This window comes from Aquarana catesbeiana, linkage group LG05 (genome assembly GCF_042186555.1).
Source record: "Aquarana catesbeiana isolate 2022-GZ linkage group LG05, ASM4218655v1, whole genome shotgun sequence".
NCBI lineage: Eukaryota > Metazoa > Chordata > Amphibia > Anura > Ranidae > Aquarana > Aquarana catesbeiana.
The window spans coordinates 371,585,917-371,609,655 of NC_133328.1; the positions used below are offsets into that span (position 1 = coordinate 371,585,917).

At 43.0% G+C, this 23,739-nt stretch overlaps 1 protein-coding gene across 1 annotated transcript in view; it reads left to right on the forward strand.

Annotated features, from left to right (window-relative positions):
- EXOC2 (exocyst complex component 2) overlaps positions 1 to 23,739 on the forward strand; it is a 357,767-nt gene that overhangs the window by 275,194 nt on the left and 58,834 nt on the right. The window lies entirely within an intron of this gene.

The following is a 23,739-nucleotide window of genomic DNA, read 5'->3' on the forward strand; positions in this document are numbered from 1 at the left end:
ACTTTGGAACTGATGTGATAATACTTTGTCATATGAGTCTGGTCATATTAGTCTTGTATGTCTAGCAATGTACTACTAACCCAAAATGTAAAAGGGACTTCTGTGGTGAAGCAAGCCTCTTCTAAAATGTCATAATACTAACTGAACACAATATTATAAAATTATTTCGAACTATGTGTTTATACATATAAAATCTCCTTGTTTAAAAAAAATAAATAACCATTTATGGAGGCTGTTCCCATCCCCATGGTCAGGGTCCCTTTTACCTTTGCAATAAAGTGATATCTGCCCTGGACCCACCAGTCGCTCGTCAGATTCAGTTCCAGCTGTATTGCCCTGACAGGTCCTTGCCTCTATATAAGTGCACTTTTCTGCCTGCCCATTCACACACTCCATTCTACCCTGGTGTTCAACATTGTGGGCAGTGCAGTTACTATAGCTAGGCTTATATCCAGATTATAGGGTGCAGGTATTGGCTGCAGCATAATAGACAACCAATTATGGCAATTATGTCAACTTCGTGTTCTGCTGTGCAAAAAAAAAGAAAAAAAATTTTTGGTTGGATGTGGGCATGGGAACAGAGCTGGCAGACTACTGTCCAGGCTGGTCAAGAAAAAGAATGCAAAGTCAGTCATCTCTAGGATAAAAGACCTTTAAAGATGTTTCAGCACATCCATCTCAAAATATGATAGAAAAAGTATTTAGGGAACACTACAATAATCCGTATAGACCATGTAATAAAAAGTATAACTGACAGTTTCTTTAGTCCCTGTGCCATCTACCCCAGCTTAACCCTGACTAAATTCAATTTTTTAAATCCTTAATAATAAAAAAAGAGACTGAGGATACCATCAAGGGAGTGTCATTGTTGAAAGCAGCAGGCCTGGACAGATATAACAATTAGTACTGTTGCATGCTGAAAAAAAGAGATAGAACCTTTATTGACCCACACACACTACACATTTTGTTGAAGAGAATAAATTTCTAAAGGAATTTTTGGCAGTTAATTTTGTCTTGATTTTAAAATATGCAAAGGATTATGAGGAGGTGGCCTCTTATCAAACTATTCTACTTTCGAATTGTATTATGAATTAGTAAATTCTCATGTTGCTCATGGCAGGAAGGTTAAAGCAAGAGGTTGGTTGGAGATCTGGTGCGTAAAGATTAGCCTGGCTGATTATTATATAATGATATAAGACCGTAACTAGGTGTGTTACCACATGTTTACAACTTAAATGCCAATAGAAGGAAAATAGGGATGACCTCCCAGTATGGTCATCGTGACAGATGCTGAGCAGGCTTTTGATAATATTTATTGGAAACATATCAATAATACAGTGGGAATGTTATGGATTACATTAGAAGATATCATGAAGTGTCAATGTAAATAAAAACAATAAAGCCTCTGAGCCCATAAGGGTTTACAGGAAAGTGAAACAGTGCTGTCCCCTCTTACACCTTATTTTCAGTTTGGCTATTTTGCCTTTGGATCAAATATAAATGCTGGTTTATCGGTGAGTGCAAGAACCTTACATAGCCAATAAATCTCCACTGAAAGATCTAGCAAAATGCATAGTAGGAGAGATTTCAGGTGCCTAACATGGTTTACTATCTCTAGACCATATGATTTATGACTATGGGAGATTAGGATGTTTTGAAATTAGCAGGGTGGCTTGTGAATCTGACTGAACAACATTGTTTTCTTACTCATTAAGGGACATAAGATTTATAAGTAGTTGGGTTGTATAGCTGCCTACTGAAGGATTTTAGACTGATGAACAAAACATAATAATGAACCTCATCTACAGTGAGCAGGGCTTTTGGCCCTTGCATATAGGGAGCCTGTTGGTGCATATATTCTTGGCTTGCCCTAAGGGTAATCCACTCAGCTCCAGCTGCGACACCTTCAGTCACACAGCTGGCTCTGAGCCATTCTGTTCTTGTGGGAGTTTCTATGATGACATTGCACATGCACACACCATTTTCTTCAAGTACACAGACCTTGTTAGCCTCCCACCATTTCCCCTGCACCTACTTTAAACCAATGATTCTCGAGACATTACCTGGGCTTCCTCCTGCCCTACATGAGCTGGGCACAAGCAGCATTAAACCTGCCTGCTCCAGCAGCAATTTTGTGATTACCCTTGTAGGCAGTCTCTCACTGTACCTACCATAGGATGGCAGATCACAAGCACAAGGTTAGCAGTTCTGGGGGCCTGGCCAGCATGTGATCCACTAGTGGTGATGGGGTGTCTTGTACTCCAAAGGACCTGAAATAGCTCAGATCACTGTCCCCTGCCTAAGCCGTATTTCTCTTGAACCTTCCTTAACCCCTTAAGGGGTTTCTGCTTCCTTGATTTTATCCAGGGAAGTATTGTCCGCTAATATGTCTAAGTATGGTAGCACACACGATGCAGGGCAATGATTCTTGGAACACTAAGACACTCACAGATGCCTTGGATATTTTATATTGAAGGTTATGACCAAGTCCTTGAGCATATTTTTGGCGGCTCAACTCCAGCATCTTGCAGGCTGGGAAATGGGCGGTCTGCATGCATCTTCTTTTATATACTTGCCTACCTATTTCGTAACGGCAATCAGTTGTTGGCTCTAGATTCCACTATCCTACCCTTCATTCAGTTTACATATGCAACAGTAAACTTGATATATAAGGTATGGCAGTCTAGTAAAAAAAATACTGGGCATCCTAGGCTACACTAGATTTATGCCATTATGGTCGAATAGAGTATTTCTGGAAATCCTACAATTGTCAGGATTTTCCAGATGGGAACCCGCTGGGATTAAGGCCTCATGTACACTGCTGCTGGTAAACGGACGTTTAGGAGCAGTTGGGAGTTTTTTATCAACTGCCCCTGAACTCTTCTCTATATTATCTTATCTGTCCATGTACACAGGGTCGTTTACAGTAGTTTTCAGGCAGTTGAGTTTAGAGGCATTTTTTGGAACACAAAAAAAATGCGTTCAGAAGCTGAGTTTACAGGCATTTCAAGTGCCAAATGCTTCTAAACATGGCAACTCACATTTAGCCGCGTTTCGTTAACAGGCGTTTTTCATTTTTGGCTATTTTTATTTTTTAAATGCAAACGTGGCAAAACGCAGCTAAACTCGGAAAAACAGACGTTTTAAACGTGGGTTACTATCTGTCAAGTTAAATCATTCAGGAAAGTTTGTAAAAAGGTTCCGTGTACATGAAGCCTTAACAACTTTACTCTGATGGGGTTTTGAAATCGTATCAACAACTCTGTACTGAATATAATCTAGACCAAAAATGTTTTTTTATATATGTATGTATTGTATGCTATCTCCTCTGGAGTATTTTTTGGGTATTTCTACGTACTTTTGAATCTTTCTAGGTGCTTTAGAATGTTTGAGTACTTTTTAGTGCTTTTGAGTGCTTTGAGGTGCTTTGGGGTGCCTTTGAGTACATCTGGGCACTTCTGAGTGCTTCTGGGTACTTCTGGGTGCCTTTGAGTGCATATGGGTGCTTCTAAATGCCTCTGGGTGCTTTTGGGTACTTCTGAGCACGTCTTTTGTACATTTGTTGGCTGTACATAATGGTTGTTCTTTACTGTGTTGATTGTTCTGGTTTGTATACTTTAAACATCAATAAATTTAATCTCTGATTTAAAAAAAGGTTTATCCAACAAGGACAGAATAACAAGCTTATAACATGGATACAGTATTGCAATTGTATAAGATGAGAACAGAATAAAAAAAAGGAAAGTGTCTAGAAAGAGAAAAAGGCATTGAGAAGTATGAGGTGTGGGGGGAAGAGGGGAAAGGGGGGGGCATGCTCTCTTAAAAGTTAGAAAAATAGAAGTGATTGATCAAAAGATGGTGGTTGAGAACAGGAGATCCAAAGTTGGGTACATTTAGTTTGGGTGTCTGTCAAGATAGCAGTAAGCTTTTCATTTACCATAATGTCTTGTCACCTTGTTTTTAACTGCTTCAAAGCTAAGGGGTTGGGGTTTCCCATGCTTTAGCTATAATCAGCCAAGTCGCCACAAAAATATGTGAAGCTAAAGTCCGTTTTGATCTAAAAATGTCTGGGATGGACTTATCCAAGAGGGTTTCATATGGGTTTTTGTGAGCGTTTGGATTAGGGAGCGAATAAGGTTTATAAACCCAAATCCATAGTCTGGACGCATCCACCATATATGAGCCTTGGTGCCTTCTACACGGCAGCCACAAAAACAAGTAGAGGGGTAATCAAGCAAACTTTTCACCAGACATGCTGGAGTGTAATACCACCTGTATAAGAGCTTATATGATTTCTCCATAAAAAGGACATTCTTTGAACTTTTAGAGACCGCTTGCTATATCCTCGCCAATCCTCGGGATCCAGCGGCCCTCTCAGTTCAGTCTCCCATTGGGTCTGGTATCGCCTGGTAGTTGTCCACTGAGCAGAAATTATGGAGGAGTAAATGAAAAATATTAGATCTTTAGAAAAAGAATTTGAGCGCCATCTCTGTTTAAAATCCATCAACAAGAATGGAAGAGAATGATGACATAAAATTGAGTGGATAAAATGCCTCAATTGAATGTACCGGAAATGTTTACGCAAAGGTATGTCATGAGACATACGTATTACATACAAACCATGGTCCGACCACCATCAAAATTGCGTGGGATTAGCCCAGGGAAATAATGGGCAATAGAATAGCGAGGTTAATGGGGAAGCAAGGGTAGAGGAATATTTGACGAGGAATATTTGACAGTGTCCAAAAGCTTAAGCATAAAAGATAAGATCTGGTTAAGGGAACAAGGACGAAGGTGGGGCATTCTTTTTTAGAGCTGATTATTCAGCAATGCCATATTTGCAATAAAAAAAATATTTTTTTTATGACAGTAAGATGGCTTAAATAGTATTTTAATGTGGAAGTTACGTTCCACAAAAGTTACACTTCTCTAGAACTAAGCACATCTATACAGGAACAGGATGGTCAACTAAATTGAACCTCAAGTTCCTGTACAGCATGATGAATGTCTGAATTTATCTTTGTTGCTATTGTGTTTTCCTGATGAATCTGCAGTGTCCTATGTATAACTGATGAATTGTTCATCTGTAACACTTGGCTAAATATTTTTTGTCATAAAGAATAACAGTTTATAGGAATACCCTGCAAATAATCTATGTTTAATTCCAGCTCTTTTAAAATCACTTATTCCTAAAGCCTTGTTGATTGTCTAGTTTAAATCAGCTAAATATATTCCAGGAGAATCAAAACAAAGGTGTTTAATGTCTTGGAGCTTGTTGACACCTGTAGCGGCCCTGTGGCTGGCAGGCATCTAGGAGGCGATAATGCCTCCTGATTGCCTGGCCACATTCACAAGCCAAACAGTTGTAGCAGTGCCCCATTCACTTCAATGCCTGCAACAGGAACATGGAACAGCTGCATGCAGTAAAACTGCAGCTCAACTCCTGTTTTTTTTTTGTTTTTTTTTTACCATGACCTATGTGAATGAAATCTTACAGTTCATTTTCTTTAGAAAGCAGCCACAGCCTAAGTAGAAAAGCCTGTCCCCTGCCCCATCTGCAGATAAGGACCCTTGTTATCTGTGTGGAAGCAGTGTGAATATATTATCAACACTGATGGTTTATTTGATTATGTATTGATATAAGGATTGATTTTATTATTTTTTGACGCTGCAATTTATTTACATCTTTCCAATAACAACCTGGATTGCAGCAACCCGTTGTAGTGCATGTGGAAATGTTAATGCATTGCAGTGGACCAGACAGGTATGACTAGGCCGTTAGGCTTTGCCTCCTTTTGTTTTGATGCACATGGAATGTATTTATCAGCTTTAAACTGTTCAGTTTAAAACTGTGTTTTCTTTATCATACATCACGGGACACAGATCCACAGTAATTACTGTATGGGTTATATAGGCACCTTTAGGTGATGGACACTGGCACACCCTAGACAGGAAGTTTAGCTCCCTATATAACCCCTCCCCTTTCTGGGAGTACCTCAGTTTTTTCGCCAGTGTCTTGGGTGTTGGTCACGAGTAAAGATGTGCTGAGCTGGGAAAAATTTTACTGGAGCAAGCCATGCAACCGGATTCATTCAAAGTGTCTTTTCAGGCCGAATTGAATGGTACCCGGGCCTCGTGTCGGAAGAACAAAGGTTCTGCCTGTAATGCTTTTCTTTTTAGAGAGCTGGACCCCAGGATCCAGTGTTTGGTTTTTTTAGCAATATTTTCCTGGCGGGGTGCTTTACAGGTCCAGGGGTGTGGAACTCTCCATAAAAAGGGGCCCCGATCCCTGAAGGGTTTTTTAACGGAGCCCACCATGAGTGGTGAAGATTGGGTCTGTCTGGTTTACCACAGAACCCTGCAGCTGGATAAGGTAAGGGAGATTCCTAAGGATTTTTTTTCTAATTCTTGTGTGTTTTTTCCTTTAAGTAAATGTTGTCATGCTTAAAGTCGCCACCAGGGGCTGTCAAGAGCACGTACCTGATTCCATGCTTGTCAGTCTCGCTCTGTGTCACAAGCTGCACGCTTCCTCCAGCCCAAGCCCCTAGATAGGATGTGGGAAGGGGTCTTTTGACTGTCCCCCCACCTGGTATGCCGCGCCGCCGCCATTGCGGCGGTTCTCCATCCAGCAGCTTTCCTCCACCCCAGCCCCCCTCCACGTGCGATCCGATTGGATCGTAGCCCTGCTTGCGCTGGAAAACAGTCTCTTTTGAAAAAGATGAGGGGGGGCGCGGTGGTAGATCAGAGGAAGGGGGGACGGGGCCTTAGTGAGCGTCGGCGTGATTCAGCGTCTAAAATGGGGGCTGTGTAAAGCTATAAGGTGCACTTTTTGCAGGTGCATACAGCTGAAGGAGGGACACAGAGCAGATGGGTGGCATGTGAGTGTGGGTGACACAGGCATTCCCAGGGCACGTTTACTTAGCATCAGACTGAGCCTTGATAGCAGCAGTAGTTGCTGGACTATTTTGCTCAGCAGTGGGTGCATTTTCTAGTAGTACCTCTGCATTTGTGCTTGGCACTATGGGCAGATGGGGAGGTACAAATACCCCAAAAACCATTGGCTCAAAGGGATCTCCCTCAGGCTCTGAGGACCCTCCCTCTGCAACGCCATCCCCCCCTGAAAGGCCTAGGGAGGCTGGTCAGAGCGAGCCATTGGGGTTGTCAGGGGCTGCAACTGCTTCTGGCATTTCAGCCCCTGTATATATTACGCAGGAGGTTTTTTCCTCAGCCATGATTGGATTGGAGGAAAGATTAACGGCTTTAATCACATCTTCACAGAGTGGAAGAAAACACATTAGGTCCCCTTCTACCACCCGGGACCCTCAAACAGAGGAACAGTGGGAGAGGGAAGATGATTCTCCCTCAGGGGACCATGAAGAGACTGATGACTCCTCTTCCGAGGAATCAAGTGGGGAAGGACGTTCTTCAGCTTCACGGGCTGAAAAATTGCTGGTGCAATCTCTTACCGAAATGGTCCGCTCCACATTTAAGTTACCCGTAACTGAGTCGGTTGAAAAGCCCGCTTCTTGTTTGGGTTCACTGAAGCCTCCTCAAGCTTTGCGTGCTTTTTCTGTCCATTCATTGCTGGAAAAGCTTATATATTTTGAGTGGGATCACTCAGATAAGCATTTTTTCCCTCCCAAAAAGTTTTCAACACTTCATCCTATGGAGGAAAAAATTTACAAATATGTGGGGTATACTAGTAATTGACGCTGCTATATCCTCTGTAAATAAAAGTTTGACTTGTCCTGTCACAATGCTCAAATGCTTAGGGATCCAACGGATAAAAAGTTGGAATTCCTGTTAAAAAACATTTTTTCTTTGGCAGGTTCAGTAGCTCAAACTGTAGTGGTGACAATTGGTGTGTGTCAGTCCTTCGGAGACCACTTGAAACAGGTGCTCAAGGTTTTCCCTGAACAGCAGGCCCAGGATTTAGCCGAGTTGCTAGGGGCTTTGTGTTTTGCAATTGACACAATCAGAGATTCTATTCTTCAGACCTCTCGCCTTATGCTTGGGTTGGTGCATATGCGTAGAATCTTTGAAAAATTGGTCAGCTGACGCGCCATGCAAAAAGCTCCTGGCTGGGTTTCCCTTCCGTGGTAAAAGGCTGTTTGGGGATGATTTGGACAATTATAGCCAAAAGATATCAAGTGGGAAAAGTACCCTTTTGCCAGTTAAGAAAAGGAGTAAACATCAATCATTTAAACAGGCTAATTCTCCAGTGCCAGGGACATCAGCCTCCAGGCAGTCGCTACGGCCTCCACCGTCAGACTCAAGAGGTAAACCTCAGAGTCAACCGCGGGGACAAAAGAAGTCCTGGGGGAGGAAACCTACAAGACAGAATGCTAAAGCCTTTTTTATGAAGGGGCGCCCCCGCTCGCTCGAGTGGGGGGAAGACTGCTACAGTTCTCGAGGATTTTCAAGACGGATGGGTGGTCTCCACAATAGCTCTAGGTTACAAACTAGAGTTCTGAGAATTCCCATCTCCTCGTTTCCTCAGGTCAAATGTTCCCAAAGATCCAGAGAAAAAGAAGTCTCTCCATCAAGCGTAATGCCCCGTACACACGGTCGGATTTTCCGATGGACAATGTCCGATCGGAGTGTGTTGTCGGAAATTCCGACCGTGTGTGGGCTCCATCGGACATTTTCCATCGGATTTTCCGACACACAAAGTTGAAGAGCAGGAGATAAAATTTTCCGACAACAAAATCCGTTGTCGGAAATTCCGATCGTGTGTACGCAAATCCGACGGACAAAGTGCCACGCATGCTCAGAATAAATAAAGAGATCAAAGCTATTGGCCACTGCCCCGTTTATAGTCCTGACGTACATGTTTTACGTCACCGCGTTTAGAACGATCAAATTTTCCGACAACTTTGTGTGACCGTGTGTATGCAAGACAAGTTTGAGCCAACATCCGTCGGAAAAAATCCTAGGATTTTGTTGTCGGAATGTCCGAACAAAGTTCGACCGTGTGTACGCCCTATTAGACCGTCTTTTGTCGCAGAAAGTGATCATGGTGGTCCCCATGGAAGAGCAGGGGTTGGGGTTTTATTCAAACCTTTTCATGGTACCAAAACCAAATGGAGAGGTCAGACCCATTCTAGATCTCAAGGATCTAAACCGGTTCCTGAAAATTTGATCTTTTTGCATGGAATCAATCCGATCAGTAGTCTCCATCCTACAAAGAGGAGAACTTCTGGCATCAATCGACATCAAGGATGCATGCAGGTCATGTACCTATTTTCCCCGCTCATCAGAAATATCTGCGTTTCGAAGTGGAAAAACTTAATTTTCAGTTTGTAGCTCTGCTTTTCGGTCTAGCTACTACACCTTGGGTGTTTACAAAGGTCCTAGCCCCTCCTCTGGCCAGATTAAGGGCCCAAGGTTTAACGATTATAGCTTACCTAGACGACCTGCTCTTGATAGACTGGTCGATAGACCGCTTAGACCAAAGCTTGGTCACCACAATCAACAACCTGGAATACCTGGGTTGGGTCCTCAACCTAGAGAAATCTTCTTTAAAGCCAGTAATTAGACACAGATGGCAGAAAAACTGACAGTTTAGGGCCCCATTCACACTTGCGAACGGGGCCATTTGCAATAAGTGGGGGCAAGAGGCCCCATTGAAGTAATGGGAGGCTGATGGCTCCCTCAGCTATACACGGCCAATTGCATGTAATCGCTGATGCAGGGATTACCAGCAGATGATCTGTCTTGAATACAGACAAGTCTGCATGATTACATGCCCATGGCTACAAAAAGCTTCAGGAGCTGTCAGCGGGGCACCCCAGAAGAGGAGGATCGGGGCTGCTCTGTGCAAAACCATGGCGCACCCCCAGTCCTCCTCTTCTGGGATCCCCCGCAGGCGCTTCTGGCTCCTCCTGCCGTTCAAGCAGCTTGCTGGGGGGTTCTCGTGCACAATTTTGTGCTCGCCTTCTAAGCCCTGCTGCCTGCGTGTGTGTGTATGTGTATATATATATATATATATATATATATATATATATATATATATATGCCTCCCCTCCCTCGTCACAGCATTTTGATTGAGCGCAGCAGAAGCCAATAGCTTCTGCTGCTATCCATCTGCCCTGTGAGAAGGGAGAGAGAGGAGAGAGCCCAGATATATTTTTTTTACCTTATTGAAAAGAATGCATATAGGTAAAAAAAGAACCTTAGGGCTTAGAACCACTTTAAAAGGCGCAGTAGTAACTGTACTACATTTCTGTCTGTCCAAGCCTTATTCTGCATTTAAATAGACAGGTCTCGTCAAGGACGCATAGAAAAGCATTATTTTCTATGTTCCTCATTCATACTATAATGGAGACCCATGGTGTGGCACCGTATGGTGTGAAAAAAAAGCAGCATGTCTGCATTTTTTCTGCACAACACCTGTGCTTTAAGTCTGATCATGCTTTTTCTATGCACTTCAGCTTAGCGATGGTGCATAGAAATGAATAAAATGTTGCATTGTGACATTTCAATAAAGTTAAGAAAAAAACAGTGCCTTCTGTTGTAAAAACGCAAAGCACTCTCACAAGCCCATATGCGTCTGTACAGAGCAGCCACCAGCCACCAAAGAGAACAGGTAAAGCAGCTCTCAAATATGTATTTAATTTGTGTATTAATCTGTCTGAAGTTCATCCTTTAGGTATCATTCACACTGGCACTCCTGCAACTAGATGTTTCTGCTTTAAAGCCGATTTAGCCATGTTTAGATGTGGAAAAAAAAAAACAGGAAACCGTGCGATCCACCAAACTGCAGTCCACTTTTAGACTTAACCTCCACTGCTGTGGTCAACTTCCCTTTGATGAAGTCAGAACAGATGAAACGTATGGTCAACATGACCCTGGAAGTGATTAGGAACTGTGTCCTGTTATTTGTGCTGTTTTTGTGAACTGGGAAGGATTGGCGTGGCTGGCAGTCAGCGGCTTCTCTGTATCTCTTTGCCTACACATCTGAATGGGGAGAGGATAGCAGTGGAGGTCAAGTCCCTAAAGTGGACTGCACCTGTTTGTAAGATCTTTGAAATTATTTACAAGCTGTGTTTGCCTAATCTTGTAGTGAGATAGACACGCACTTCCGGTATGTGCATTTTCCTGTTTTAGAGGTGGTGGCTATTTTGGATCAAAGGTTTTTCTACACTTGGAATAATCATATTGGTGATGGGAGCTGTTTTGTCATTACACCGTTGGATTGTTTTTCTGAACTTATTTAATTGGAAATTCATTTTTGTTAAAAATATTTTAGTGTATTATTTAGAGGACTATATTTGATCACAATATTTATGGAATGATTTATTATGCATGAGTTTTCACAAGCAATAATATGTATCATTGAATCAGTTCTGTCATTTTCATTTTGTTATATCACTTAGGGGTTTATTTTTATTTATAGCAGCTGGTTATTGGTAGAAGAATAAGTTATCTGGTTCACAGTTTTGCAGTATAATTTTCTCACAAGTTATTATATTTCTCAGTGCAGAATGGTTTATACATTTAACATTGCAGTTAATTGAACCCCTTGGCTCCAGCTGCATGTAAATATGGTGACTCTCTGCGCCTGGTTCTTGGTGCCGAGAGGCCGCATACTTGCGTGGATTACCGTCAATACAGCTGTGCCCAGAGCGCGCACTCCCGTGACAGTTACAGGCGCTTAACCAAAAGCTCCCAATTGCTGCTTGCTTGCTTTTCGGATCATGTGACAGCCAATCAGAGAGGTCACATGATCTTAAAGGGGTTGTAAACCCTCGTGTTTTTTCACCTTAATGCATCATATGCATTAAGGTGAAAAAACACCTGGTAGTCACCGGCCCCCCAACCCCACCCCCATTTTATTTACCTGAGCCCCTTTATCTCCTCGGCGGGGACACGCTGTCCCTCTCTCCATGGGGTCCCAGCTCTTGATTGGATAGATTGATGGCAGCGGAGCCATTGGCTCCCGCTGCTGTCAATCAAATCCAATGACGCGGGGGTGGGGTCGAGTCCGGCATTCGTGTCTGTGGACGCAAAGGCTGGACTCGGGAGCGCGCCTGAAAGGTAGCCCCCTTGGGAGAGTGCTTCTCCTAGGGGTTATCTGATGCGGGGAGGAGCCGCGAGAGCCACCGGGGGACCCCAGAAGGCAATATTCAGGGCCACAAAAACGAGCTGCACAGTTTGATATGTTATTTTTTAAAAATAAAACACAAAGCTTTACAATCACTTTAAGCCACACCCCGCCTCCCCAGCCTTATAGAACTCTTAAAGGGCCGGAAGGCGCCAGCGTGAAGTGGTTAACATTACAGTCCTCCCCCACACTATGGACAAAAGTTCTTGCATTGTTTTGACAGACTGTAGCTTGTTCTATGAACGGGGGGAGAGGCAGATGAATGACAGAAACCTCTCCTCCATTCACAGAACGTGTTCTATTCTGTGAATACGATGCAAGGTCTTTTGTCAGTGATGGAGATAGGAGAAAAGGGATGGGTCCCTGTCCAGGATCTTTTTCAAAGTACTGCAGTGGTAAACCTGAAGCTTTTAACCAATGCTGCACCATAAATTCAGCGCCAAGGGCAGATCCAGGGGGGGCAACGGGACAATTGCCCCCTCTGAGAAATTTGTGATTGGCAGGCCGGTGAGTGTGCAGGCTAACGAGCGGGCGGGCCAGTCAGCGGGGGTCGGCAGGTGAGAGAGAGCCTGAGCGGGCAGGTCGGTGGATGAGTGAGGGGGGGTCACCAGGTGAGTGTGCGGGCGTGCAGGGCAGACATCGAGTGAGGGGGCGGGCCGGTCTGCAGATGAGCAGAGAGACTGGCTAGTCAGTGTGCCGGTGGGTGGGGAGCAAAGAGATGAAATCATCTCACCACCCGCCCTGCATCACTGCAGTTCCGCCCTCACTGAAAAGTCATGGGCAGCAGAGAGATTACATCATCTCTCTGCTGCCTGCCTTCACTCTGACAATCTGCACCTTAGCAGGCCAACGACAATAAGCAACGCATGGCAGATGATGTGACAATCAGCAACATGTGGCAGGTGATGTGACAATCAGCAACGTGGCAGGTGATGTGGCAAATGTAATCCCCATTGTGTGGCAGGTGATGTGGCAAGTCACAATCAGCAACATGTGGCAGGTGACATGGCAAGTGTAATCCGCAATGTGTGGCAGGTGACGTGGCAAGTGACAATCAGCATCTGGTGGCAGGCAAGTGACAGTCAGCATTTGGTGGCAGGCAAGTGACAATCCGCAGCTTGTGGCAGGGACGTGACAAGTGACAAGCTGCATCTGAAGGCAGGTCGACATGGAAAGTGACACACTCAGGGCTCCCACTGATTCTGCATTATGGTGAGTTGAACCATTTCATTTTATATTACAATGTGATAATAGAAATAATGTGCTTCAATCATCCTGACACCATAACAACCATTGTGCAGTGATAATGAAAGCACCAACACCAGCCATTTTCCCGATAAATTGCCCGCAAAAAAAATATATTTTCTGGCAGTGCCCCTCCCGAGACTAGACTCTGGATCCGCCCCTGTTCAGCGCATGAAAAGGACCAGGCATCAGTCGAGAGAAGGTGTTTACAGGAACCATCAGCCTGCAAGACGTGGGATATACTGTATTTCAATACTGGTAAGTTATGTGACTGCAACTATTGCAAAAAAAAAAAAAAAAGTTGTTAACCAAACGTTAATTTTAAGAAACTGACAGTTCAGCCAAAAAGCTTCAGCTGAAATAGCGCAGTGTGCTTGGTTTATCTACGTGTATTATTTTCACGTCTAGACCACAGGACAGTTTTTGCTTTCACATTACAAATAGACACTTTGTGTAGTATTTGACCACAGCTCAGCTTAAAGGAATGCATATCACTAAAGTCTGAAATAATTTCGAGCATGATACACAAGGTTTTGGCTGCTAAGAATCTATTCATTCACATACCGTTTAAGCGTATATTACAAGTACAAAATATTGGACACCGTCCAGGGCATGTTCTTTAGGCTGTCCTTCACAAGACCATGCAGTTACCCTATAGCATAGCGCCTTTATTGTTCCCTGGTGACGCGTCTAATTCCAGTGCAGCTTTGGGCGTCATTGCATTCTTAGTCTGCAGTCATTTGTCTGCCCTTCTCAAAAATGATATGCTTTACAATAAATGGAGAAATGCGTTTAGCTCATGTTAATGTTTTGGAAAACCAGCAATATTACCTATTGGCTTAGCACGCTAAAAAGTACCTATTTTATTTATAACACACTTTGATTCTAATTTTAGCAGCAGTAGGCAATTTGTGCAGCAATTGCTGAAAACAGGAAATGTGGTTAAATAAGTGGGTATGTTCCAACAATGTTTCCAAAATTGTGTTAAGTATTGTGAATGAAACTTATAGTAGACTTTTGTGTCTAAAAGCTGTAAACAGAAACTTTGACATAATATTTTATTGCACTCTTACTGAAGACAATATCAGCTTTAAAAGAAAACATTTGAGAACTATCTGCAATTGCTGCCATTGCTAACCTCTCCCTTATGTGTATATAAAACATGTCAAAGAACTTCTCTTATTTGCTCTCTTCTAGTCTGTTAAATATACCATTGAAAGTGTTGTTTTTTCTGTTTAATAAATACAAAAATACCTGTTGATTTTGCCAAACATCTTGCGAACTGATTATTTTTTATTTTTTGCATTCTGCCTGCTCATAATGAGGGGTTATGGAAATGAGGTAGGGGTAATCCATCAGAAATTAAGTAGGCTGGGTTACACTACTTGCTTAGGAATTCAGAGCTGTCAGATTGGTTGGTAGGACACTCCATAAGCCTTAGCAAGGTTATTAGATACCATTCAATTCTTCTTTTTTAGCTGGATGAGACCCGACTTTTGACGCCCCATTTAGGAGGAAAAAAATAATACACATATTTGCACTTTCCTTGCCAACAAAGCACACATTTACAGTAGATACAATAATCCCTAAATGTCTAGTAGTCTTCTCAGCAAGCACTTTTCAAAGATTCATCGCCAGACTCCTTCAGGGAAGCACTGATAATTGTTCTCTCCAAACCTGGCAAAGAAATAGAACTCTGTGACTCATATCATCCTATATGTTTGCCTACTTGCAATAAAAAATTTTTTAAAAAAGTTGGCCCAGCTCCTGGCTAGTTGCCTCTCTAAGGCAACATTGTAAACCCTGATCAAACAAGCTTCATGCCTGATAAGCACCTTTACCAAGTTATATCTCAATATAAATGCAGCACAGGAAGTTGGTAAACCTAGCTCTGTGGTGTCTCAACATACACAAGGCTTTGGGTTTTGTGGCATAGGACTATCTTTGGGCAGTATTAGCTAGAATGGGATTTGGCCCTGAATTAATTAAATTATTAAAATTCAAAAGATTCCCTATTGATCTGGTACCTTTATAAGTATCCCTATCAGACACTAAATTTCACTGGGTTGAATAATTCAGATACTTAGGGATTGTAATCCAGCACCAACTAAAAATTATTTTGCACTGAACCAAACTTTGCAAATCCAACAAATGGCTACCAAATGCCAGATGTAGCAATCCCTCCTGTTAAAGTTAGTGAGGCATATATACCTAGTTAAAATGATCTACCTTCCAAAATCCTTGTATGCTCTGCAGTCATCCTCATCTGCTACAACATTATTTCTGGGTGCCTTAACTGGCGTATGTTAGTGACCAGCTCAAACCCTTCATGGGAAATAAGGCCACAGTCCTAGCCCTATGAAGGGCTAACCAAATAACTATTGAGACGCTTCCTCTATAAGTGTAACAAAAATTCTCCTCTTGAGAAGGAGTTGAAACACCATTTTCATCCAGCCCACCTCTGTGGTTCAACCCTTACTTTCCAACTGTGTAGATGCAATCTGATGGGCCAAAAAAGGGATCAAATATGTTTCGCTATGTGTTTTAAAATGGTACCTTTGAGTTGAACAATCACAACTTTTACATGGTCTTTACTCTTTGATGTTGTTCAAGAGCAATAGGGATCACAGACTTTGTACATATGTCTCTTCCCTTCTACTTTGGTCATCAGCAGTCCCCAAGCAGGTGACAAGCGTATACCGCTTGCTTAAAACACTAATCCCTTCTCCCTATCACAAGTGATCTAGAGACATATTGTCCCTAACAAAAGAGAACTTTGAGGAAGTCAGAAGTTGTTACTACACAAGACCTTTGTTCATAATTTTATTTACTGTATTTATTGGTGTATAAAACGCACTTTTTCACCCTGAAAATCGGGTGCAAATAGCGTGTGCATGTTATATGCCAATACTTCAATTTTAGCTGCCTCGGAGGGGGGTGGGACAAGCGCCATCAGATTACATACAGTAAGAATCTCCTGTTTATTTGGTGGCCTCTGTAATAGGAAGTCCCATCTCCTGGGCCACCATTGGACCACTGTTCTGTCTATCATAGGAGATTCTCACTGTATGTAATCTGTCGGCGCTCGTCCCTCCCCCCCTCCCTGCCCCTTTTAGGCTGCAGATGGGCATTGATCAGGCTGAACTGATGACAATGGTGAGACTGCTACATTGATGGCAATGGTGTGGCTGCTGCATTGATGGCAATGGTGAGGCTGCTGCATTGAAGGCAGTGGTGAGGATGCTGCATTGATTGCAATGGTGAGGCTTCTGCATTGAAGGCAGTGGTGAGGCTGCTGTATTGAAGGCAGTGGTGAGGCTGCTGCATTGATGTGGACTGATAAGGCTGCATTGATGGCACTTGTGAAGCTGCAGATGGGCATTGATCAGGCTGCATTGGTGGCAATGGTGAGGCTGCAGAATGGCACTGACCCTTATTTTGCTTCAAAGTTCCTCATTTAAAATGTACGTGTTTTTCCTGAAACTTCCCTCTTAAAATGACTGTGCGTGTTACGCCGATAAATAGGGTAATTCATAGATTATATTATTTTCCTTTTTAAGATGCATAAATTGGTCATCTTCTCCTTTGATCATTGTCACCGTTGCTTTGAAACACCAGCGTGCTTCAAGTTGTGTCCCAAACTCTCAACGTATTGGCATCACACTTTACTGATGACTACTTTTGGCCATGACCTACTACTTGTCTAAAATATTTTTACAAATTTTGGAGACTGTGGCTTACAGTGGTTCCCGAATTTGACATGTCTGTTCCAGATGGGACGATACTATCTTTTGTTCAGTGTTTTTTTTTTAATTGTAATTCAACCCTCTTGGGTGCAGGGGAATAATGAGAGGTGAATGGTGTATGTATGTATGTGCAAGTGCATGCACTAGTAGTAATGCCAAAGTTCAACAGGAGCATGTTGCTTCAATGTTCACTTTTATTGTCAAAAGCGCAAAAATACATAAATAAAGTACCTTTAAAAAAAAAAGCGCAAAAATACATAAATAAAATACCTTTAAAAAAAAAAAAGAGGAAAGTATGAGCATACTACACTCACCGGCCACGTTGTTAGGTACATCTGTTCAATAGCTTGGCAACACAAATAGCTAATCAGCCAATCACATGGCAGCAAATCAATGTATTTAGGCATTTAGACGTGGTGAAGACGACTTGCTGATGTTCAAACCAAGCATCATAATGGTGGAAAAAGGGGATTTAAGTGACTTTGAATGTGGCATGGTTGTTGGTGCAAGATGGGCTGGTCTGAGTATTTCAAAAACTGCTGATCTACTGGGATTTCCACACACAAACTTCTCTAGGGTTTAGAGAGACTGGTCTGGAAAAGAGAAAATATCCAGTGAGCGGCAGTTGTGTGGACGAAAATGTGACAAGGTCAGAGGAGAATGAGCAGATTGGTTCAAGATGATAGAAAAGGCAACTTTAACTCAAATACCCACTCGTTACAACCAAGGTATGCAGATTACTAGCTCTTAAAATCACAACACATTGAACCTTGAAACAGATGGGCTACAGCAGCAGAAGACCACACCAGGTGCCGCTCCTGTCAGCTAAGAGCAGGAAACTGAAGCTACAATTCGCACAGGCTTACCAAAATTGGACAAAAGAAAATTGGAAAAATGTTGCCTGGTCTGATGAGTTTTGATTTCAACTGCAACATTCAGATGGTAGAGTCAGAATTTGGTGTAAACAACATGAAAGCATGGATACATCCTGCCTTATATCAAGGGTCCAGGCTGGTGGTGGTTTAATGGTGTGGGGGATATTTTCTTGGCACACTTTGGGCCCCTTAGTACCAATTAAGCATCATTTAAACATCACGGCCTACCTGAGTATTGTTGCTGACCATGTCCATTCCTTTATCACTACATTGTACTCATCTTCTGATGTCTCCTTCCAGCAGGATAATGTACCATGTCACAAAGCTCAAATTATCTCACCACTGGTTTCTTGAACATGACAATGAGATCACTGTACTCCAATGGCCTCCACAGTCACCAGATCTCAATCCAATAGAGCACCTTTGGGATGTGGTGAAATTGAAGATTCACATCATGGATGTGCAGCCAACAAATCTGCAGCAACTGTGTGATGCTATCATTTCAATATGGACCAAAATCTCTAAGGAATGTTTCCAACACCTTGTTGAATCTCTGCCAAGAAGAATTAAGGCAGTTTTGAAGGCAATAGGGAGTCCAACCTAGTACTAGCAACGTGTACCTATTAAAGTGGCCGGAAAGTGTATATTTCTCACACTAACAGTACTTTTTCTGTACTTAAAGTGTATTAAAAGGGATAAAACATGGGGAAATTAGAATTTCCAGAGATGTACTAAATATGTTTTCTCTTAAATCTTGCCATCACATTTGCTTTGCACATATGCAGTGCTAGCTACTTTTCTGATTTTAATGCATTGATGCAGGTTTTAAGGGGTTAAAGCAGGCAGAGAGGAGGCAACATGATAGCTACTCACCGCCTGACAAATGCCACCTGAAGGGAGATCCACTGCATACCATTCTTCAGAAGGCTACCACAAAAGTAAAGGAGCCCTTACATTCAAGGAATAAGGATTGGATTTGCAGCTTATGTCTGTCAGTCACAGCCAGTGAGCCAGTGAGGAGAGGGAAAGGGTGGGGTGGAGCCACGGCTCTGTAAGGACCGAGCCTCTTTCTGAGATTTGGTGTTTACAAGTTAAAAAGTTTTTTTTGCTTGAAAATTGCTTAGAACCCCCAATCATTATATATATTTTTTCTAACACCCTAGAGAATAAAATGGCGGCCATTACAATACTTTCTGTCACACCGTATTTGAGCAGCGGCTCTTACAAGAGCAGTTTTTTGGGGGGGAAAAAATACACTTTGCATGAAAAAATAAGACAACAGTAAAGTTAGCCCAATTTTTTTTATATTGTGAAAGATAATGTTACACCGAGTAAATTGATACCCAAAATGTCACGCTTTAAAATTGCGCCTGCTCGTGGAATGGCGACAAACTTTTACCCTTAAAAATCTCCATTGGCAACGTTTAAAAAACTCTACAGGATGCACGTTTTGAGTTACAGAGGAGGTCTAGAATTATTGCTCTCATTCTAACCATCGCGGCGATACGTCACATGTGTTGTTTGAACACTGTTTTCATATGCGGGTGCTACTCGCTTCTGCACACGAGCTCGGCGGGACGGGGCGCGTTAAATTTTTTTTTTATATTCTTATTTCTTTTATTTTTTTTATTTTTACAGTGTTCTTTTAAAAAAAATGGTCACTTTTATTCCTATTACAAGGAATGCAAACATCCCTGGTAATAGAAAAAAAAATGACAGGACCTCTTAAATATTAGATCTGGGGTAAAAAAAAAACTCAGATATCATGTTTACACTACAATGCAATAATAAAAAAAAAAATTTTTAAATTTTGTCATTTAAAAAAAAAATTTTTTAAATTTTGTCATTTAAAAAAAAAAATGTCCCTTTAAGAGCTATGGGCAAAAGTTTTGAGGGCGCTTCCAGCCTGCAATGGTATGGAGACGGGTGGGGGCCATCTTCCCTTCACTCGTCTCCATACCGAACAGAGAGAAGGACCCGATCGCCACGGCTGCGGTAGGCGGCGGAGGCCACCGGAGAGCGGTGGGAGGGCCCCTCTCCCGCCGCCAATAATAAAAGTGATCTTGCGGCAAATCCACCACAGAGACCACTTTTATCGGAAACCAGACCGCTTACTGAAGAAGAGGATACCGGGGTTATGGTAGCTAGCTACCATAACAATGATATCCCTCTTCAAAGTGCTGACGTGAGCCTGTCCGGAAGTGGTTAATGGACACTTGTGAGCAAGCCTGCCTGGGTACCCCCATTGCAAACTGCTTGCTCTGGGGGCACTCAGCAGGAAGGTGGGGCCAGGAGCGTTGGCAAGGGACCACTGCACAGAGCAGATAAGTATAACATGTTATTTAAAGAAATAAATTGACTTTAAAGCGGAGTTCCACCGACATGGAACATTCACTTCTAACACTCATTGTTTGTTAAAATTCGTCCCCCGATGTCTGCTTTACTATAAAAAGAAAGCTATATTCTGTTCTCCTGGCCGTTCCCATCTTGTTTGTGGGCATGTGAAACCCACAAGCATACAGTTCCGGGATACGGTGCAGCTGAGTGACCAGCATGCACCGCCCGTTCTCGCGCATGCACAGTATGACAGGTTCACGGCACCGTAAAGTTCTCACGTTGCCATCATAATGGGCGGCGGCGTCGGAAGTGCCTGCCCCGTTGTGATGGCAATGAAGATAATCAAAACACAAAGACAGACGGAAGATTAGACATCGCAGGGAGAGTGCTGCGCTGCTTTAGGTAAGTACAAAGTCAGCAACGTAGCAAATATTTTTGTGGGAATGGCAACAAAGGGCTTTCTTCAGGTTTTAGAAATGGCGCCGCATTCCGCCTTTTCCCACGCCACTTTTGGTTTAGAAGTAACGCGATTCTAGCCCTTGGCGATGCCCACTGATTCCTGGCAAATGATGACACACATCTCCCAGGAGCAGTAGCAAGCAGAGGCGCTGAGGGAAGTGACGTCAGGAGCCGCGGTGAGGAAAGGGAAGATTTGAAGGGACCACCTAGCAACAGGGATTAAAAGGTACGTAAAAAAAAAAACTTTCTCCAAATGTCTTTTTATATATCATTTGCTGCACAGTAATGTAAAAAAATGTTCATGGGTGGAACTCCATTTTAATATCGCTTTAAAATTACATAATTTGTGTTGCCAATAAGAAAAATATTCACACATTTTATTTATCTGAAGTGTGTTTAAAATTGATTTGGTTGCTTTAAATTAGGCTGTTGGTTTTCCTGTCCTTAATATAGTCATTTTCTCCACCTTCTACAGTGACGTGATCTTTGTTACTACACTCTAATTCATCAAGCTCGTCTGACCACTCATTCATTCTATCTTATGGAGGCAAAAAAAAAATGAAAAACATGTTTATCAACTTCAGTGTTTTAATTTCCTAGCCACAACCGTACTATATTTCCTTTAGGGGTTTTTCTGTTTGCTTTTAGGAAGCCACATAACAAGAATGGTGCAGAGAAAGGAGGAAGAGTAGCATGAAACTTGTGTGCCAGTTTTTCTCCATTATACAACATACACCTTCCTCTCTGCCTAGCACACTGGCTACTTATTGAGATTTACTGGAAGCACATCAGAGGGGTGGAGTCAGCAGTAAACTTGTTATTCTTAAATTCTTTGGGCCCTGGGGAAATCCCATTAGTGACTCGTGCTGCAGACAAGTAGGCGAGAAGTGCTGATATTGGGATGTGTGGGTGGGGACAGGTAGCACATATTATCATCTCTGACCAGCTGTTGAGTAATCGGCTTAAAGGTTAGGGAATTCTAGCTGTATATGAACCGTGTGAATTTTAAAGTAATTACTAGTACTGTACTTTTGTTTACAATATATCATTTACAGCAGATTATATGTCAGTAGTGTAAAATTAACCGTTGATGAAGCTGCCAGATTACTGCAAAAGCAATATTGTGCACATTATCTATAAGCGGGATTATAACAAATTATATCATTTTAAGAATAATTTTACTATTATGAAATGTGTCTGTTATTTTAAGACTCTGAAGGTTGAGGCTGGGTGTACACATTACAATCTGATTGCACAATCAGATATTGGGTCACCAACAAGTGTATTGTGCCTACCTAAAGAAACAATTCAGTTTATATCCTGTCAAGTAGGCTTCCTCACTGTGTAGCCATTGATCAGTTTTGCTGTTTTAATAGGTAAAATCACCCTGTGTGTGGCCAGCTTTAGTTTAGCGTGCCTTTATACAGCTCAAATAATACTTGTTATAATCCAGTTCAGATTTTTCCCATAAACATATTTGGGTGTGTTCAACTAGAATTTATACAGTGGATATAAAAAGTGTACACACCTCTGTTAAAATGTCAGGTTTCTGTGATGTAAAAAAATGAGACAAAGATAAATAATTTCAGAGCTTTTTCCACCTTTAATGTGACCTATAAACTGTACAACTCAATTGAAAAACAAACTGAAATGTTTTAGGGGGGAGTAAAACAAAAATGTGGTTGCATAAGTGTGCACTCCCTCTTATAACTGGGGATGTAGCTGTGTTCAGAATTAGGCAATCACATTCAAACTCATGTTAAATAGGAGTCAGTACACACCTGCCATTATTTAAAGTGCCTCTGATTAACCCCAAATAAAGTTCAGCTGTTCTAGTAGGTCTTAGGCTGGGTTCACACTGGTCCGACAAACGCTCCGACATTGGGAGCTCATGTCGCATGACGTGTGAAATTTAATGTTTCCCTATGGGAGCCGTCCTAACTGGTCCGACACAAGTCGTTCCGACTTTAGAAATGCTCCCTGTACTACTTTGGTCCGACTTTGATCCTACTTCAGCCTATTGACTATCATTGAAGTCGGATCAAAGTCGGATTGCCGTCTCGCATGATCCGACTTCGGCACGCGACTTGTGCTCAGATGATCTTGAGGGGGAACTCCGCGCCAAATTTTAGATAAAAATCCGGCATGGGTTCCCCCTCCAAGAGCATACCAGGCCCTTGGGTCTGGTATGGAACTTGAGGGGAACCCCCTACGCCGAAAGAGCGGCGTGGGGGTCCCCCCAATCCATACCAGACCCTTATCCGAGCACGCAGCCCGGCCGGACAGGAATGGGGGTGGGGACGAGCGAGCGCCCCCCCCCCTCCTGAACCGTACCAGGCCGCATGCCCTCAACATGGGGGGTGGTGCCTTGGGGGAGGGGGGCGCGCTGCGGCCCCCCCACCCCAAAGCACCTTGTCCCCATGTCGATGAGGACAAGGGCCTCTTCCCGACAACCCTGGCCGTTGGTTGTCGGGGTCTGCGGGCGGGGGGCTTATCGGAATCCGGGAGCCCCCTTTAATAAGGGAGCCCCCAGATCCCGGCCCCCCACCCTATGTGAATGAGTATGGGGTACAGCGTACCCCTACCCATTCACCTAGGAAAAAAGTGTCAATTTAAAAAAAAACACTACACAGATTTTTAAAGCATTTTATTAGACAGCTCCGGGGTCTTCTTCCGACTTCGGGGGTCTCTCCGGTTCTTCTCCACGCTCTCCGGATCTTCTGCCGGGCTCCTCCGCTCTCTTCTGCTCTTTTGCCGCTCTTTTGCTAAAGCGGAGGAGCCCGGTCTTCGGTCTTCAATCTTCTGCCTTCTGCCTTCTGCCCTCTTCCCTCTTCTCCTGATGTTGACACGACGCTCTCTGGGGCTAGAATGCTCTCTGTGCGCTCTGCTCTGACTTATATAGGCGGTGACCCCGCCCCCTTATGCCGTCACAGTCCCTGGGCATGCTGGGACTGTGACGTTTTAGGGGGCG